Below are 19,669 nucleotides of genomic sequence, written 5' to 3'. Positions count from 1 at the left end.
CGTTCCATTTCCTAGGTTACTGTTGGTTTCTGTTAATGTGCACACGAAGTAGAGGAGTAAATAGTCCTCTTGCTAAGGGGAATCTGGGAAGGCAAGGCTGCAAAACTAGTGGGCGTGGGGTCGAGCACATAAGAGCCATTAGAGTGCTTGCCCCCCAACTCTGACTCCCATGCTAGGATAAGGTGTTCACAGAATGCGTTAGAGTGAAACTAGTTAGTTCACCCCCAACCTCGAACAATGTTCATGCTACAAGGTGCACTTTAAAACGTCATACAATCCCCAAACCAGCAGCACGGCCCTCTTAGGTATTAACTTGGCTCCAGCAGACCCCAGACTTAGCTAAAGAATTGGGATCCTCAAGTTTCAAAAAAGTGAGTGCACCACCTTTGGGCACAAATGCTTATTTTAAGAACTGAGGTCCTGGAAGCTGTGAATATCTACAAGAGTGGCAAAATCTTACACTACAATGGCCCCTTTGAGGAATGTTCCAAACACCATTCATTGAAGTGCTCTTGAAAGCAAGGGCTCCCAAATCAAACAGCATGGGATACCTATTTTAAGTGTCACGCGGAGGCCTCCAAAAGGCCGAGGAGAAAGCAAAGGTACAAGAGGCAGCTATAAAACAAAGAACTGTAAGACTGATGTGACTGTACCTACTGCCCTCTAGCCTCCTTTACCTGAGAACTCAGTCTATGATCCTGTGCCTGAATAGCCTTTCCACTCTGCAGAGCCTGCAAGGCTGTAAACCAAGGTCCTCCGAGTGCGGGGCCTTGGAGGTGCCTTTACGTCTACCGTGGAAGGACAGCGCCTTCCAGGGTTGATGGGACTCAGGGATTCTCGAGTAAGCTGCTACCAGCTACAGCTTTAAACAGCTGAAGGGAAAGTAAAGTTAAAAGTAGTGGGAAATCTTGTAAAATTCTGGTAGATACTAGGGCTGCATTCTCTAAACCCCACTCAGCCGGAGCCTGCGGCTGGGATCCTAGGAAAACTGCCAGAAGCCTGCGAAAGGGGAGAATCCTTACCAGTGTCAGCTCTCCCGAATCTCTCTGCAGCGGCCCGGTGGGAGAGGAAGGTAACATTTTACACTGTCCCTTTCTTTCGAACTCCAGACGCCTTGGTTTATGTCCTTTGTCTCCCAAGGACAGCTACTGCCCTTGTCTCATTTTGTGTCCTGAGAACTTGGCTGGGCAACTGTCAGGTTGGAGGCCCCAAAGGTAAGAACTGACAGAAATGTGGGCTGTGCTCCATTTGTGGCCAGCAACCTACTCCCTGCTTCCAGCTCTCAGAGGAACTGTGTCTGAGGCTGTCTTTCCTTTGGTTATCTTTGGGAGTGGCTGTGGATCCTGGGAGGGTAGTATCTTTTGCACGCTTTTGGGGGACACCTCTTGCCTCCATGGGGTTCTTCAGTACTGCTAGGAATACTTACGTTTGTCCAAGCTGAAAACTGATAACATATTTGAAAGGATTGTTGAAAAGTAGCGTCTTTGGTCAGAAGTTGCCCAACTTGGAAGCTGGTATCAGAGGCAGATAAAGACACTTTTTAGGCCCTGTCCCCTAAGCCACAATGAACTCAAGTACCTAGAGGGAAAGAAAATCATTCCTAAAATGAGCAGCTCTAAGTCTAGAGCACAGGGTTTTTTTGATTTCCATTGTAGTTGTAGGTCTTCTCCCTGATACAAAGCAATGTGGAGATAGTTGGATGGGTGTGTCAGCCTATGATGAGGTCATTCAGGTTGCAACCTGAGTCTATGAGGAATTAAAAACAACTGTCCTTGTCTTGTAAATTGAGTCTTTACAAAAACAGAAATGCAGCTCTAGAAGCAATTCAAAGGCCACCTATCCTTCTTACCAATCCCCAAACCTCCCCTATTCATGGCCAAAGGTCTGCAGATAACTGTAAAAGATTTAGACTTAGGAAACAAATCCTTCTTGCTGGAATTTACATTCTATCTCTGTGCCTTTTGAGATGTAAATGTCCTACCTGGTCTTCTCTAGGAACCAAGGTAATTCTTATCAGAAAGAAAAGAAGATACAGAAAGAAAAAATAAAAGAAAGGCTATTTATTTGAAAACTAGGCCTATTGAAAAATTCTTTGATTAGTGGTAAGCCTTAACCATCTGAGCAGTAAGCTTAACTTATTCCATCGGCCGAAACCAGAATTTGTATCCAACCGTTCTTTTATAAACTAGTGAGTTTTGCATTATCATACCTGCTTCACGGCTTAAATTGTAAAAAAAAAAAAAAAAAGTCCATTAGGATCTCTGTCTGTGTGTCTGTGTATGTTTGTCGTAGATGAGGTATTTTTCTACATACAGATGAGAGTACCAACTTTAATTTGTAGAGAGCTCTATCGAATTGCCTTACAGACACTCTATTAATTAAATATACTCTCAGAAATATAAAAACTAATGCAAATGCTTTTCAAGATCATGTGATCTAGGATAATCTTCAGTAAACAAGCACGCTTTAGAGTTACCAGTATTAAATATTTTTATTCTACCTAGGCTTGCTAAAAGTCCAATAAGCTCACGTCATCTCTGTTACAGAATTTTTTAGCAAGAAAGATAACGTAAGCTTGGACAAACGGTAAGTATTCCTAGCAGTACTGATGGCGGTTAGCTGTTTAATGTCTCATGAAATTTTCACGAGTAATCTGAATGTAATGGTTAAGAACAAGTAAATTAAATAAACTTTTCAACAATAACTGTGCTTTGTGGCATGCCAAAAAAGCTTCCAAATCGTTTTTGGTAACTTGAAACCCTGAAGTTATACTGCAATAAGTTAAATAATGGATATTCATCGAATATCTAGATTAATTCCAAATAAGGTAAGACACTAAAACATTCTGCCACTCCACAGAACGCTAGTGTGGCAGTCCACAATTGCTTACTTCTTAGTTTATACCAAGGAACTAAGGATTCTAAGGGTTCAGAATTCTAATCACCATATGCAATTATAGTGACTTGGAAATAGTAAGTATGAAAGGAACCAACTGTTTGGTTGTTCCTGCCCTAAAATAAAATAGGACAAAATTTGAAAAAATATTAAAAAGGCATCTCGGGAAAGGAATTTTATGTGTGGTCAAGCTAGTTTGGACTGGATCTAGTGAAGCTTAAAAACATGAGATTTGATACCAAAAGTACACTGGTGCAAAATTAATTAGACTGGTTTTCTCTCCACTAAAATGACACAGTGTTATTGTACTTTTGGTCTGCTTTTCCGAAGAGACTGTGAAAGTTGTTTACCTTTTAAAGTAGTCTGCCTGGACTGCAGAGATTTTTGTGTTTGACCAAAATAATTGACGGTGCTTCCGGTTGTCTTTATCAGGTCTTTGATTACTTAAGAAAACCCAGCCTTCTCAACATTACAAGAGGTAAAAGTTTTGCTTATAACGACATACCTGGTTTTCCCTTGACCGTCTTTTGTTGTCACTTCGGCTACACAGATAATGAAGTATTATAACGATCTGGGATCCTGTTTAATCCAATGTTCAAACTTTGATGTATTCCCGAAGTCAGATTTTGAGTGGGGTCTTTCTGACCTCAAACGAACTTGGATATTTCCCAGAGGGTCCCCAGAAAATGTCAAGGGGTTTGCTGCTTACACGGTAAGATGTTAAAATATATTAGGCTTATTGGATCTGTTAAATTATGCAGGAAGCATTATTGAGGGGGCTATGTTCTACTTTGGTGGGAATAGGACTGAGTTGACGCCCTGCATTCAATTTGTGCCTTTCCTGGAATTTCTTTTCTGTTCCTCCCGGAGGAGAAGGGCCGAAAAAGGGCCATTGCAGGGCGCGGCGCTGGGCTTGCCACATTTGGGAGCGCCGCCTGAAGTTGGGCGCACAGCCTCCCGCCGCCCTGCCGTTGGGCTGGTGGAGGCCGCAGCACTGCTAGGGTTGCATCAGTCTTCCTGTTTGCACTGTTTCTTTTTGTGACCAGGGCCCCCTGTTAAGTATTTCCAATTGAGAAACGAAACCTCAGGAAACCGAAACTTAACTAGCCCCTCTCGCTTCTGTAATTACGCTTGCTGACCCCCCCCCCCGCAACTGTCCAACCAATCAGACGGCGACTAGTGTCTTTGTTCAAAAATCAACCAATCAGTACTCCCCACCCCTGGAAAGCCCCGCAGAACGTCCCGAACTTGTTTGTACCTGTCTGTCCATAAAAGAACTGTACTAAACTCCGCCAGGACCTCTTAGCGTCACTGGCAACGAGTGCGCGGAGGTCCAGGTTCGAACCTGCAATAAATGACCCTTGCCGTTTGGCTTTGACTCTCGACTCTGGTGGTCTTGTGGAGGGGCCTCGCGACCTTGGGCATTTCATTTGGGGGCTCGTCCGGGATGCCCCCAAGCCCACCAGACATCAGGTCAACGGGTCATCGCTGACAACCGATCGGTAAGTAAGCCGGCTCAGGGTACCTTCTGTTTTGGGGACTAGGACGGTCCTGGTGGACGCGCTATAGGACACCTAGTCGGGTGTGGTTGGAGACGTCCACCACGACCCATCTGGGGCTGACAGCCCATCTGAAGCGCGCACGCGATAACCTCCCCTTCCTCCTTTTACAGGCTCCGCTATTGGGACTGCTCTTAATCACTTTTGGTTTCAGAGTAACCTTTTCTAACCAATCTCTTCCAGGACCTAGACATGGGCCAAGCACAGAGTACCCCCCTCTCCCTCCTCCTCGCTAATTTCGGGGATGTAAAGTCTCGAGGACACAACCTCAGTCTGGACATCCGGAGAAGAAAACTAATCACCTTCTGCCACTCTGAATGGCCAGCTTTCGGGGTTGGCTGGCCCACCGAGGGTACCTTTTGTCTTCCTATAATCCTAAAAGTTAAATCTAGAGTTTTCTTGCCAGGAAAAGAAGGCCATCCGGACCAGATCCCCTACATCCTGGTATGGCAGGACCTGGTAGAAAACCCTCCTCCCTGGATGACCCCCTTTTTGTCATCAGGGTCATGTAAGATCCTTGCGGCCCGACCAACTAAACCCCCCAAGCCTCAGACCCCAACTGCACCCATACTCTCTGATAGCCAAGACCTCCTTCTCCTAGACCCCCCCCCCATATCAACCTCCTCCTTTGGCCCCACAACCGGTCCCCCTTCCTGCTCCTGGCCCTGCTCCTCTCCCCTTGGTAGAACCTCCTGCGGCCCCTCCTGAAGGGCCACCCAGGCTAGAACCGGAGGACCGAGAGGCAGAGGCACTACCGGTCCTCCTGCCCAATGAAAATAATTCCCAGGGGCCGGCTGGGCGCACTCGTGGACGCACTCAGTGCGACCCAGGGCTCCGCCATCCTGATTCCACCATAGCCCTACCCCTGCGAGAAATAGGCCCTCCCGATGAGACAGGGAACCCCCGACTCCAGTATTGGCCATTCTCTACCAGTGACTTATATAATTGGAAAACCCAGAATGCCCGCTTTTCTGATAATCCTAAAGACTTGATAGCTCTTCTAGATAGCGTTATGTTCACTCATCAGCCCACCTGGGATGACTGCCAACAGCTCCTCCGGATCCTATTCACTACCGAAGAACGAGAGCGAATCCAGCTGGAGGCGAGAAAACTGGTTCCTGGAGATGATGGTCAACCCACCGCTAACCCTGACCTCATCAATGCAGCCTTTCCCTTAACTCGCCCCCCCGCAGGATGAATGGGACTGTAACACCGGAGAAGGTAGGGGACGACTGCTCATTTATCGCCAGACTAATGGCGGGTCTCCGGGCTGCCGCGCGCAAGCCCACTAATTTGGCCAAGGTATATTCAATTATACAAGGTAAAACAGAAATGCCCTCCTCTTACTTAGAAAGATTAATGGAAGCCTTTAGGCAGTATACCCCTATGGATCCAGAGGCCCCCGAAAATCAGGCTGCCATTGTAATGTCCTTCGTTAACCAGGCAGCCCCTGATATTAAAAAGAAACTCCAGAAGTTAGAAGATCTGGAGGGCAAACAGATACAGGACCTACTCCTTATCGTCCAGCGCGTCTTTAATAACCGAGACGCCCCAGAGGATAAACAACTTAAAGCCACTGAGAAAATGACTAAGGTCCTGGCCGCCATTGTTCAGAAAGATCAAGAGGGCCCCCCAGCCACTCGACCTCCCAGGCGACCACTGGACAGAGATCAATGTGCCTATTGCAAGGAAAAGGGCCACTGGGCTCGGGAATGCCCCAAGAAAAGGAAGCCGCGCCCCAACCAGAGGCAATGGCAACCGAACGCCACCCCAGTCCTGTTTACACATGATGCAGAGTAGGGGGGACGGGGTTCGGACCCCCTCCCCGAACCCAGGGTAACCCTACAAGTGGAGGGGAAACCAGTCCAATTCCTGGTGGATACGGGGGCACAGCATGCGGTCTTGGTTAAGCCCCACGGGAAAGTTTCTAACAAATCCTCCTGGGTCCAGGGAGCTACGGGAGTCAAACATTACCCCTGGACCACTCAGAGAACTGTGGACTTGGGCACGGGAAGAGTAACCCATTCCTTTCTGGTCATTCCCGATAGCCCTTGCCCCTTACTGGGGAGAGACTTACTCACTAAAATGGGAGCACAAATTCATTTTCGGCCAGAGGGGCCAATCGTAACAGACCCTCACGACCAACCCGTATCTGTGCTCACCCTGAACTTGGAAGATGAGTACCGACTTCACCAGGAACCACCTTCCCAAAATCAAGATATACAGTCATGGCTTCAGCAGTTCCCCGAAGCATGGGCAGAAACAGGGGGGATGGGACTAGCCAAACATCGCCCAGCCCTATTCATAGAGATCAAACCGGGGGTAGATCCTGCACGTGTCCGACAGTATCCCATGCCCATAGAGGCCAAGACTGGTATCACTCCTCATATTCGCCGGCTTCTTGACCTGGGGATACTGCGTCCCTGCCAGTCGGCCTGGAATACACCCCTGCTGCCAGTCCGCAAACCTAACAGTAAAGACTACCGCCCAGTGCAGGACCTGAGGGAAGTTAACAGACGGGTCATAGACATCCATCCTACTGTGCCCAATCCATATACTCTTTTGAGCGCCCTTAGTCCAGGAAAACAATGGTATACTGTGCTGGACCTCAAAGATGCCTTTTTTAGTTTACCCTTGGCGCCCAAAAGTCAAGAACTCTTTGCCTTCGAATGGTCGGATCCCGAGAGAGGCATAAACGGACAACTCACCTGGACCAGACTTCCCCAAGGATTCAAAAACTCGCCTACCTTGTTTGATGAGGCCCTACACAAGGATCTCAGTGAGTACCGGAGACAAAACCCCGATGTAACCCTCCTGCAGTATGTTGATGATCTCTTAATAGCTGCTGAGACCGCTGAAGCCTGCCTGCAGGGAACCAGAAACCTCCTACGGACTCTCGGCACCCTGGGATACCGGGCCTCTGCCAAGAAAGCACAGATCTGCAGGCCTGAGGTAACTTACCTGGGGTACCTATTGAAAGGGGGGCAACGATGGCTCACAGATGCACGGAAGGAAACCGTCCTCCGCATCCCCAGACCCACCACGCCTCGACAGGTGAGGGAATTTTTGGGGTCAGCGGGGTTCTGCCGTTTATGGATACCCAAATTTGCTGAAATGGCCAAACCGCTATACTTAGCCACCAAAGAGCAGACGCCCTTTAAATGGACAGAGGAGGCTGAGCAATCATTTCAGCAGATCAAAACTGCCTTGCTATCCGCACCGGCCCTGGGTCTCCCTGATGTCTCCAAACCCTTCCACCTCTTTGTGGATGAAAGCAAAGGCATAGCTAAGGCCGTGTTGACCCAGCCCCTCGGTCCTTGGCCCAGGCCTGTCGCTTACCTATCAAAGAAATTGGACCCAGTGGCTGCCGGCTGGCCTCCTTGCCTGCGGATGATCGCCGCCACGGCCCTAATGGTAAAGGATGCTGGCAAACTAACTATGGGGCAGGAGTTGCATGTCACCACCCCCCACGCCATCGACGGGGTTCTCAAACAGCCTCCCGACCGCTGGATGAGCAATGCTCGACTGGTCCACTACCAGGGTCTACTGTTAAATCCCCTCAGAATCAGCTACACTCCGCCGCAGGCATTAAACCCTGCCTCCCTATTACCTGACCCAGATTTGGACTCCCCACTCCATGACTGTGCAGAGGTACTGGCCCAGATCCATGGGGTACGGGAAGACCTACGTGACCAACCCCTACCGGATGCACAAGTCACATGGTTCACTGACGGCAGCAGCTTTGTCCAGCAAGGTCAGAGGTATGTGGGGGCAGCGGTAACATCAGAAACTGAGGTGATATATGGGCAGAGACTCTCCCCCCAGGGACCTTAGCCCAAAAAGCTGAATTAATTGCCCTGACCCAAGCTCTCAAGATGGGCAAAGACATCAAGAAAAAGAGGAAATCCTGGCCTTGCTAGCGGCCATATGGGAACCCAAAATGCTAGCCATTGTACACTGCCCGGGGCATCAAAAACCCACGAATCCAGTCGCCCGAGGCAACAATTTGGCAGACCAGACGGCTCGAAATGCGGCACACACTCCAATACCATCACTTCCCCTGCAACTGCCGGATCCAGGGCCCCGGGAACTACCGCCCCAACCCGACTACTCGGAGGATGACATCAGATGGATGAGCAAGCTCCCTCTAACCCAGGTTAGAGACGGATGGTGGCGGGACGCTAAGAACGATATCCTCCTTCCTGAGAGACTAGGAACCCTGGTCCTTGAACGGATCCACCGTAGCACCCGCTTGGGCGCCCGACGGCTACAGGATCTCATCAGGCAGACTGGACTTAAAATTAAAAATGTCTCCGAGAAGACTGAACGACTGGTTGCTGACTGTGCAGTCTGCCAACTCCATAATGCCAGCACCCACCCGTCAACCACTGGCATCCGGGAGACAGGAAACCAGCCCGGAGCCTACTGGGAAGTGGACTTCACGGAGGTAAAGCCTGGCAAATATGGGTATAAATATTTACTGGTGTTTATAGATACCTTTTCAGGTTGGACTTGAGGCATTCCCAACCAAGAAAGAGACTGCACAAATAGTAGCTAAGAAGCTACTAGAAGAGATCCTGCCCAGGTATGGCTTTCCAGTTATGATAGGGTCCGACAACGGGCCAGCCTTCGTTTTTAAGGTAAGTCAGGATCTGGCTTCCATACTTGGGGCTAATTGGAAATTACATTGTGCATACTGCCCCCAGAGTCCAGGACAGGTAGAAAGGATGAATAGAACTCTAAAAGAGACCTTGACTAAATTGACCATGGAGACTGGCGCTAACTGGGTAGTCCTACTCCCCTACGCTCTGTTTAGGGTGCGAAATTCCTCCTATAAGCTAGGATTTACTCCCTACGAAATAATGCATGGTAGGCCTCCTCCTATCATCCCTAACCTAAAGACTAACCTTATCCAATTGGACCCAGAAAATAATCTCCTGTCTTCCCTCCAAGCCTTACAGCGGACACACGAGACAATCGGGCCCAAACTGAAAGAGCTATATGCAACAGGACCCCCGCCTACTCCACACCAGCTCCGGCCAGGTGACTGGGTCCTTGTCAAACGCCATCGACAAGAGACCCTAGAACCCAAGTGGAAAGGACCTTACCAGATCATCCTGACAACGCCGACGGCCATCAAGGTGGACAGCATAGCTGCCTGGATCCATTACACCCACGTCAAGCCGGTGGACCCATTTTCTGACCTCATCAAGTCCACTAAAGCTGACGTCACCTGGACGGTTGACCGGAGTAAGGACAATCCCCTCAAACTGACCTTGCGCCGTACCCTCCCCCATGATGACCAAGGTACTGCTGATAGCCCTAATGATAGTCCTAACCCTCAACCCTCGGGCCACGAGGGGAGGACTCGGCCCTTCCCCCGATAAGAATACTTTAATACAACAACTATACAGTGCACCGTGCGAGTGCAGGGGAGGTACTATGGAGGCTCCTGTTGTTCCCCGAGGGTACACTCATATGCAGGACTGCGGGGGCATAACTGCGTATCTTGTTCAGGAATATAGGGTTACCGGGGCCTCTCAAAGCTGGCAATGCTACCATAAGCCTAAGCCACTCCCCCCTCGAGCCACTTGCCCCTGTTCTACCTTCCAGGAATCAATGCATAGCATGTGCTATTCCTCTTACCAGCAATGTACAGGGGCCAATAACAAGACTTATTTCACAGCCATACTACAGAATAATAAAAGCCCCACCATTAGTGAGGGTAATAAATACCTTCAGGCTGGATGCACTGGCACCCCCGGGACCCCGGTATGCTGGAATACCAGGGCCCCCACACATATGTCAGACGGTGGGGGGCCCCAGGACGCAGTGAGCCAGATAGAAACCCGAAGACAGGTCTATCGGCATCTATACCCACAGCTCAGCTACCACCCCCTAATTCTCCCTAAGGTCAATCCCTCTGAACTGGACCCCCAGACCATGTCCATACTAGAAGCTACTTTTGCGCTTTTGAATACCACCAACCCCAACTTAGCACAGGATTGCTGGCTCTGCCTTCCTCAAGGACCACCCCGCCCTATAGCCATCCCCACCTTCGCCAATTTAAACATCAGCGAACGATGTAATCCTACTTCACTCCCCGAGCCGTTCCCTATACAATTTTCAGAATTTTCAACCACCTTTAATACCTCATGCTTTGTCAAGAACGATTCCCTCTCTAACGCCAGTATTGACTTGGGAATCCTTTCATCCACTGGATGTAGTCAATATATCCCCGTGAACTCCTCCCTCTGTAGTCCTAATACCACTGTCTTTGTCTGTGGAAATAACCTAGCATACACCTATTTACCCCCGAACTGGACAGGGGTCTGCACCCTAGCCACCCTCCTCCCCAGTGTAGACCTGATCTCGGGAGACACCCCATTGCCCATTCCCAGCTTTGACCTCTGGGCAGGGAGAACCAAACGAGCCATTACAGTCATACCCCTCCTGGTAGGATTAGGAATTACAGGAGCTGTGGCCACAGGGAGTACAGGTCTTGGGGTCTCCCTTCACTCCTATAATCAGCTGTCTAGGCAATTAATAGAAGATGTAGAAACTCTCTCTGGGACCATTCAGGACTTACAGGACCAATTAGATTCGCTGGCCGAGGTGGTCCTACAGAATAGGAGGGGCTTAGACTTGCTGACAGCTGAACAGGGTGGGATATGCCTCGCCCTAAAAGAAAAATGTTGTTTCTATGCAAATAAATCAGGCATTGTAAGAACCAAGATCCACCAGCTCCAGGAAGACCTAGCTCGCCGCGGCAGGAATTAGCGGATAATCCCCTTTGGTCAGGACTTCATGGAATGCTTCCCTTCCTCCTCCCCATCCTGGGCCCTCTACTATGTCTCCTTCTCCTCCTCACTATAGGCCCCTGTATACTCAGTAAAGTCATGGATTTTGTTCGCGAAAGAATAAATACAGTCCAGCTAATGATATTAAGAACACAATATCAGCCCTGCGAGGCCTCAGAAATTGAGCCTTGAGGACCCAAGATTGGCTCCTCTGGTTCATGAGAATGGGGGGGATGAGGGGGCTATGTTCTACTTTGGTGGGAATAGGACTGAGTTGACGCCCTGCATTCAATTTGTGCCTTTCCTGGAGTTTCTTTTCTGTTCCTCCCGGAGGAGAAGGGCCGAAAAAGGGCCATTCCAGGGCGCGGCGCTGGGCTTGCCACATTTGGGAGCGCCGCCTGAAGTTGGGCGCACAGCCTCCCGCCGCCCTGCCGTTGGGCTGGTGGAGGCCGCAGCACTGCTAGGGTTGCATCAGTCTTCCTGTTTGCACTATTTCTTTTTGTGACCAGGGCCCCGTCTTAAGTATTTCCAATTGAGAAACGAAACCTCAGGAAACCGAAACTTAACTAGCCCCTCTCGCTTCCGTAATTACGCTTGCTGACCCCCCCCCCCCGCAACCGTCCAACCAATCAGACGGCGACTAGTGTCTTTGTTCAAAAGTCAACCTGCAACCGTCCAACCAATCAGACGGCGACTAGTGTCTTTGTTCAAAAATCAACCAATCAATCAGTACTCCCCACCCCTGGAAAGCCCCGCAGAACGTCCCGAACTTGTTTGTACCTGTCTATAAAAGAGCTGTACTAAACTCCGCCAGGACCTCTTAGCGTCACCGGCAACGAGTGCGCGGAGGTCCAGGTTCGAACCTGCAATAAATGACCCTTGCCGTTTGGCTTTGACTCTCGACTCTAGTGGTCTTGTGGAGGGGCCTCGCGACCTTGGGCATTTCATTATCAAATAAGAAGTGATGCTAAACCTTCTTAGGTTGTATTTGTATGGATGGATGCATGCTACGAATGTAATATTAATGTTCTAAAACTGTATAAAATCCTAGAAATTTGATGTGTCCTGGTATAATATCCTTTTCCATTTATTTATTATCTTAATTAACCACGGACATTTGTAAGTCCATTTGCATTTTATCTTGATCACTGACACCACTGCCACATTATGAGCTGTGTGGAAACTTGGGTGCATTTTCACAGGTAAAGGCGGCTCTGACACCTGGTCCTGTGCAAAAACATGGAGACCTCAAAATCACATAGAATTTAGAGGTAAGACCTCAGATCAAGAATGTTTCCCTCCATTTCTCCTTCCCTCTCTGATCATCTTTTTTCCTACTGCTCACGCCATGAAGGTCCTCATGATACTTTTGTCCACTTTTTGCCTTGCTCTGGCCTGAAAAGGTAACGCCCCTTGCAAGGAGTCGGTGGGGGGGGGGGATAATAATCCAAGCATCAAATGACTGCTGGATTTGCCACGATTCTGGTAATCCTCTAGTTCTGCCAATGCCTCAGGTTTCTCAGAAAACAAAATCAGCCCCTTCTCTTTTGTGTCAGACTCCCGAACTTGGGGGCTTTGCATCCAGGCTTTGTACAAAGAAAGGGCTAGGAGGCAAGCAGGATAAGCCCACCTGTGTGTTCTACAGCCCCTGACATTTTACCAGCCTCCATGGCTGTCATCTTTCCAGTCCTGAGGCACGGACTCAAACGGGAATTACCAGGAGACATTCATGATTCAAACTTCGCTTCCTTCAGCAGATTCCTGCTAGGCGGGCTAAGTACCCTTACCCTAAGTGCAAATGAGGCTCTGACCAGGAACAGTTCCTTAGCTCTTGAAGCTATTACAGAATCTGCTGCTACAGCAAGAGCTCCCCACCAGAAATTCCCAGATTCTCTGCCCAAAGTTGTTCTTGATAATGGGAGAGCCCTTGATTAGTTGGCTAACCAGGGTGTTTGCGCCATGGGCAACACCACTTGCTATACTCGAATTTGACACTTCGGGGTAAGTTGAGACTCAGCTCCATAATAAGATGACTGAATAAAAGTCGGTTGGCTTAAAAAAGTGACTCCTTCCGTGGGGACTTTCTTTGGCTTATTTTGATTGGTTTGGGTCTTAGGGAGCCTGTGTCTGAAGTGAGGTCCAGACATTGGGAATTGTACTGTTTCTGATTATCCGAGTAGGTCTCTCTGGTGTGATATAGTCTCTCAAAAGCTTTAAATGCATGTTCACAGCTGATCACCGCACAGATGATCACCTTAAGACTAGAACTTCAGACAAGGATTGAAGAGAATGCCCAACTTCAGGCATGTGAACCTGCCCTTGGGACCTGTGAATGCCACAGAGACTCAGCAAAACACTGTGAGAACTCCAGAGCCGTAGCTGGCGGCAGTGCTGATGCCTTAAATGTTTATCCCATCTCTAAGGCTCAGAGTCTGATCTCAAAAGGGGGAAACTGTTAAAAACAAGAAAACGGGCCCACCGTGGAGTTCCTTATGCTAAGCCCCACTTCAGCAAACCGAGAATTAACTGAATTATGGTTTTGACTCTCCCAGAAATGAATCTTGAACCAGGCCATTGGGAATTGCTGCATCAGTACTAGTTAGGTCATCCGGCTGATTGACCCCTGTCGTCCCCTAAAGGAAAGTAACCTCACAATAACCAACCTGCTTTTTTGGCCTAGTGTTAACTGTCTTTTCCCCACTCCCTTCTGCCTATAAAAGTTTTTTAGTTTCCCGAGGAGCGTCCGTACCGTGCTCCATAGCGGCTGCACCACGTTCCATTCCCAGCAACAGTGTAGGAGGGCTCCCTTTTCTCCACACCCTCTCCAGCATTTATAGTTTGTAGACATTTTGATGCTGGCCATTCTGACCGGGTGTGAGGTGCTACCTCCTTGGAGTTTTGATTTGCAAAAACGGTAATTCAAAAAGATACACGCACTGCAATGTTCATAGCAGCATTATTCACAATAGCCAAAACATGGAAACAACCTAACTGTTCATCCACAGAGGGCTGGATAAAGAAGATAGTACATATATCTACAACGGAATACTACTCAGCCATAAAATAGAATGAAATAAAGCCACTCGCAGCGACATGGTGGACCTAGAGCTGATCATACGAAGTGAAGTAAGTCAGAAAGACAAATACCACATGATCTCAGATACACGTGGACTCTAAAGTACGGCACAAATCACCTACGAAACAGACGCACGGATACAGAGAACAGACTTGTGGTTACCAAGCAGAAGGGGGGATGGACTGGGAGTCTGGGATTAGCAGATGCAACCTGTTACATATAGAATGGATAAACAACAAGGTCCTAGTGTATAGCATGGGGAACTATATTCAACATCCTGGGATAAGCCATAATGGAAAAGACTGTAAAAAAGAGTCCCTTTACAGCAGAAATTAACACAGCATCATAAATCAATAAACTATGCTTCAATTTAAAAAAAATGAAAATGACAAGTCTTGCATTTTGTACAGCTCCTCAGAGCTCCTTTCCATCTGTTAGATTGGATGCTGCCCAATTCATAAATCAGTGAATAAAACCAATAAGATCTTTCATTTACCTCGTTGAATTTTGGGTTTTGTTAACAAAATTAATGTTGCTGTTCCTAAGGACATAATTAATTATTGTTCTCCACTGCCATCTGAGGCATTTGTTTCTGTCATTGGAATAAAGCTTTACCTAATTATCTCAATCTTCATTTCCGTATGTTTATTAATTTTCCTTTATTGATGAGCTTCTTCCATATTGTCCCTGGTCCTCTGTTCCTTTACTTCGTACCTCCTACAAGCACAAGTCAAACACGCAGAGACGCTGCACGCAGTAGAATGAGACCACTGCACTTCATCCCTGCCAAATGTATTTTCGACACCGCAGGCGAAAACTGTTTGTTACTCTTAAAATATAAGTCCAGTCATATCCTTTCCTTGCTTGAAATTCTTCAAAGCCTTCCCACTGCACTTACAATAAAAACCCATCCTCCCATCCCCAGGCCCTCCACAATGTGACCTGTGGTTCCCTGGAGCCCCTCCACGCGCACTGGCCTGGCTTTAGTTCCATAAACGGATGAGCTCCGGCCTCTGCAGGACCTCTCCACTGCTCTTTTTCTGAAACATGCCTATATTCACTGTTAGCTTCCTTAAGGTCTTATCTTACATATTACTTCCTTAAAGAGATTGTCCCTACCCCCACCTGGGCAGGGGTGCGGGGCAGGTGGTATTTGGCCAAGTCTGGAAACATTTTTGTTGTCACAACCAGGTAAAGGGGGATGCTGCTAAATAGCCTATGATGCACAGGAGAATTCTCCCCCTCCCCGACCCGACAAAGAATTATCCAACAGAAAATGTCAATAGTGCCAAAGCTGAGAAACCTTGGTCTAGCTCCACCACTGTACTGAAAGCTTCATGAAGGTAGTCCCTTCCCTAGCTTATTTGTCTGTGGTCCCAGAACCTAGCAGCTATCCTATCGGATGAATGAGTGAATAATAAATAATAATAATAAAGGAGAAAAGAGTAGGTGAAGCCCCTGACAGCCGAAACTATCCAAATGCAGGGACCTCCCATTCCGCTAGGAATCCCATTCTGCTGGGATGGTCCCAGGGAAATAAGCATTCTTGGCTGGGATTCTCCAGCTCTCCCCTTTGCAGGCTGCTTCTCCCTGAAGCACCATGTACTCCTCTGTTGGAATTCTTATCATGTACAAAGCTAGAGATGTGTAGTCAAAAGAGACTGACCCAAAGGCGAGGACTGCAGGGCACAAAGATAGATAGATGAATCTATAGATGAATGATAGATGAATGGATAAAGAAGAAGTGGTGTATGTAGATACACACACACACACACACACACACACACACACACACACACACTGCAATATTACTCAGGCATTAAAAAAAGAATGAAATAATGCTATTGGCAGCAACGTGGATGGACCTAGAGATGATCATACTAAGTGAAGTACGTCAGAGAAAGACAAATATCATATGATTTCACTTATATGTGGAATCTAAAAAACAATGATACAAATAAACTTATTTAGAAAACAGAAACAGACTCACAGTCTTAGAAAAAAAACTTATGGCTACCAAAGGGGTAACGTGGGAGGGAGGGAGAAATTAGGAGCTTGGGATTAACATATACACACTAATACAGATAAAGTAGATAATCAACAAGGACCTACTGTATAGCACAGGGAACTCTACTCAATATTCTGTAATAACCTATACGGGAAAAGAATCTAAAAATTCTGAAAAAGCATGGGTATATACATATATATGTATAACTGAATCACTTAGCTGTACACTTGAAACTAACAACATTGTAAGTCAACTATACTCCAATATAAAATAAAAATTAAATTAAAAAAATAAAATAAAAAAATAAATTAGAAAAAAATTTCCTCCTTTACCTATTGGACTGTGCATTTGGTGGCAACATAGGTGATGGGACAGAAAATAAAATCTAAGTAACATACATCATAGATCTCTGAATGCCGAGTAATACTGAATGTGCAGCCGCTCCCTGAGGGTCGACAAGCTTCACCCAAACTTGCAAGTCTGTGAAATTCAGAAATGTGACATGTGCTTAACTGTTCTTGATGAAGCGTTGTCCTTTCCTTTTCTATAAAGAGATTACTTCGCTTTCATGATAATGTCAAAAGTCCTCACAGGAAACAGAGCTCAGCTTACCAAAGTGGAGAGGTAGGATGAGGCCGCCTTCTAATAAATCGTAAGGGACAAGCCGAATTTGCCTTCCCAGTTTCAAGTGATTTCTAAAAGTCTTCAGCAAAATGAGAGAGAATACATTTCTTTTCATAGTAGCAGTCCCTGTCCCCTCATTTTCTTCCCTCCGATCAGGGGGATGTGCATCTGGCTATACTGTCAGCATGGTGGGCAAGTTCAGCACAGATACAGGTCATCACTGAAATGTGATTGGACAATCACCTGTTTTTGTAAACCAGTACAGCATTGGCCAGCTGCTGAAAATCCTGGGGCAGATCAGCCAATTCTGTTGTCACACTTCTTTGTGACACAAGAAGTCACACTTCTTTGATGTGTCTGATCAAACATCTCAGGGAAGTTTCCTCAGCTTGATAGAACAGGTGAAATTCCTCCCCCCTGAAATCTGTGTTGCTAAGGGGCCTTTCTTTATGAGTCTCTCCCAACCCTCAAATTATTTAACCTTGAGCTTGGAAATCATCCTTGTCATATGAAATCTGGGGGCGAAAAATAGGCAGGGTATCAGGCTTATGCATGACCGTGCGCCTCAGGCTAAATTTCAGGTGTCAGATTATACTAACAATATAACCTACTTTCCATACCACTTCATTTCTAACTCTGAAGAGAGTCTAATGATTAATTCAAATTAAACTACTCCAAAGCCAAAATGATATGTGTTATAAAACACGAAAGTGAGCTGGCTGAAAAATTTTAATTTTCCCTACTTATTAGCTTTCTGGTCTGGGAATAAATTAAAGGTGCTGATTTCCTGGGTTTCAAATCTATTTTAGAATGCACTAGGCTGAAAGAGAGAGATAGAGGGCAGTGGCGGGGGGAATGGAATGTAGCATAATTTTCTCATCTTTGAGACAGAATTAAGAAACTTGGTTATCTTTTCAGAATTGTGCTGGCTTATGAGATATTATTTTCGAGTTTGAGTGACAAGCTCTGTTACCTGGTCCATAGGATACTTAGCACAAGACAAATGCTTAAAGCTCTGTATCAGTTTGTCGTGGACTGAACTGTGTACTCCAAATATTCATATGTTGAAGCCCTAATCCCCACTGTGAGTAGATTTGGAGGTAGGGCCCGTAAAGGTGGGCCCTAATCAGATAGCAATGGCACCCTTATAAGGCAAGGAAGAGATGCCAGATGACTCTCTCTCCATGTATATAGAGAGAGGAAAGGCCACATGAAGACACAGCAAGAAGAGATCTCACCAGTAGCTATCCCTGCTGGAATCTTGATCTCAGAATCCCAGCTTCCAGAACTGTGAAAAAAATAAATGTCTGTTGCTTAAGCCACCCTTCTGGTATTTTGTCACGACGGCCTGAGATGATACACAACTCCACCTCCTTCTCTGTTTTGGTCATATAAGTACTGTACGGTGTATTACAGTAAAATCCCACAAGATCATTTCTTGGGCAATTTCAGCTACCTGGGTGAACCCACCATTAAACAATGAAAATAGCTGTTCCAAAACCCACATCTTTTAAGCTGTGATAGTTAAGTCACTTCCCTCCTTCACAGAGCCTTTATAAATAATATTACCTATTAGCCTAATAGAAGCATACTGTCTTTTCTAGATTATTGCAATTTTTAGGTATAGGGTAGCTGGAGATGTGGAAAATATATCCTCACGTCTACTCAAAACAGGACAGCAGTTGAGGGTGAACACACACCAAGAACAAGCACTGCTTAAAGACCAGTCATCTAATGGGTCAATGGTGATACACAGCTAAGTAACCACTGTGTAGTCTGAATGATGCCTCTGCATCTTTCTAGAGGTGAGCATCCTTGGGCTCAAATACCGACGAGGTGGCCAGGACTTGGGTCAAGTGCTAGGAGCTGACTAGGACTACTGTCACTTCCCATCCTTCCACTGCCCAAAACGTTCCTCAACCAACGCTCGTTAATACGTGGTGATGGAGTACAAGTGTCTCCTCCTCCAAGAAGCCCTCTTTGACTCTGCAAACTTGAGTTCAACATAGAATGACTGAATTACAAGTGCTCTTAGAGATTTCTGGTCCAAATTACATTATCTTACAATGGAAAAATTTAAGGCGAGTGAGGTTGCCATCATAGGACCAGGACTCCTAGCTTCCAACACTTTCTTTACCTAGACACATTAAAATATTTACATCCAAAACAATTTTAATCTGTAACTGAAAGAAGGAGGAGGCCCAGTTGGTAATGAGTGCTAAGTGCCAATCACTGAGGATAGGGAGATGAAGAAGAAATAGTTCAGTTCTTTGTAAAGTCATGGCCTGGGCAAGTTGTGAAATGTACCAGTGGCTTAGAGTAAGGACTTGATCTGAAGTTACTGCCACAGTCCCTGGGCTGGCACACAGTAGGCCCTCAGGAAAAGTGTGTTGGTTACATCAGCTAATATCTATACTACAATGTAAGTATACACGACCTGTTTTAAGAGGAAGGAACCATGACCCTGTATATCTTGATTCTTCAAGGAAAAGTTGCCTCCATTTTTAGAAAAATCCTGGGAGCTGTGCTTTGGGGTTCTAAAGGAAAACGGTAGATACAGTCTGCCTGTGAGGAGGACATGAATCTGGAGGGGTCAGAGGGCTGAGTGTTAGGGTCTGAATTGTGTCCCCCCACAATTTATATTGGGTTGGCCAAAAAGTTCGTTTGGGGTTTTCGGTAAGCTATGGAAAAACCCGAACGAACATTT

The 19,669-nt window shown here is 46.8% G+C and overlaps 1 protein-coding gene and 1 long non-coding RNA gene across 2 annotated transcripts in view; both read right to left on the bottom strand.

The window, feature by feature from the left end:
- The window catches only part of LOC141275699 (uncharacterized), a 49,277-nt gene extending 32,294 nt beyond the window's left edge, over positions 1 to 16,983 (bottom strand). The window contains exons 1-2 of the long non-coding RNA XR_012323904.1: positions 16,951 to 16,983; positions 16,737 to 16,818 (exon numbers count right to left, since the gene is read on the bottom strand). This is a non-coding gene — a long non-coding RNA (uncharacterized lncRNA). The remainder of the gene's footprint in view (positions 1 to 16,736; positions 16,819 to 16,950) is intronic.
- Positions 1 to 19,669, bottom strand: part of GRM7 (glutamate metabotropic receptor 7) — an 817,195-nt gene that overhangs the window by 52,004 nt on the left and 745,522 nt on the right. The gene's annotated exons all lie outside the window — the stretch shown is intronic.

This window comes from Tursiops truncatus, chromosome 10 (genome assembly GCF_011762595.2).
Source record: "Tursiops truncatus isolate mTurTru1 chromosome 10, mTurTru1.mat.Y, whole genome shotgun sequence".
Lineage (NCBI taxonomy): Eukaryota > Metazoa > Chordata > Mammalia > Artiodactyla > Delphinidae > Tursiops > Tursiops truncatus.
The sequence above is the reverse complement of the archived record's forward strand: the minus strand, read 5'-3'. Positions and strand labels throughout refer to the sequence as shown.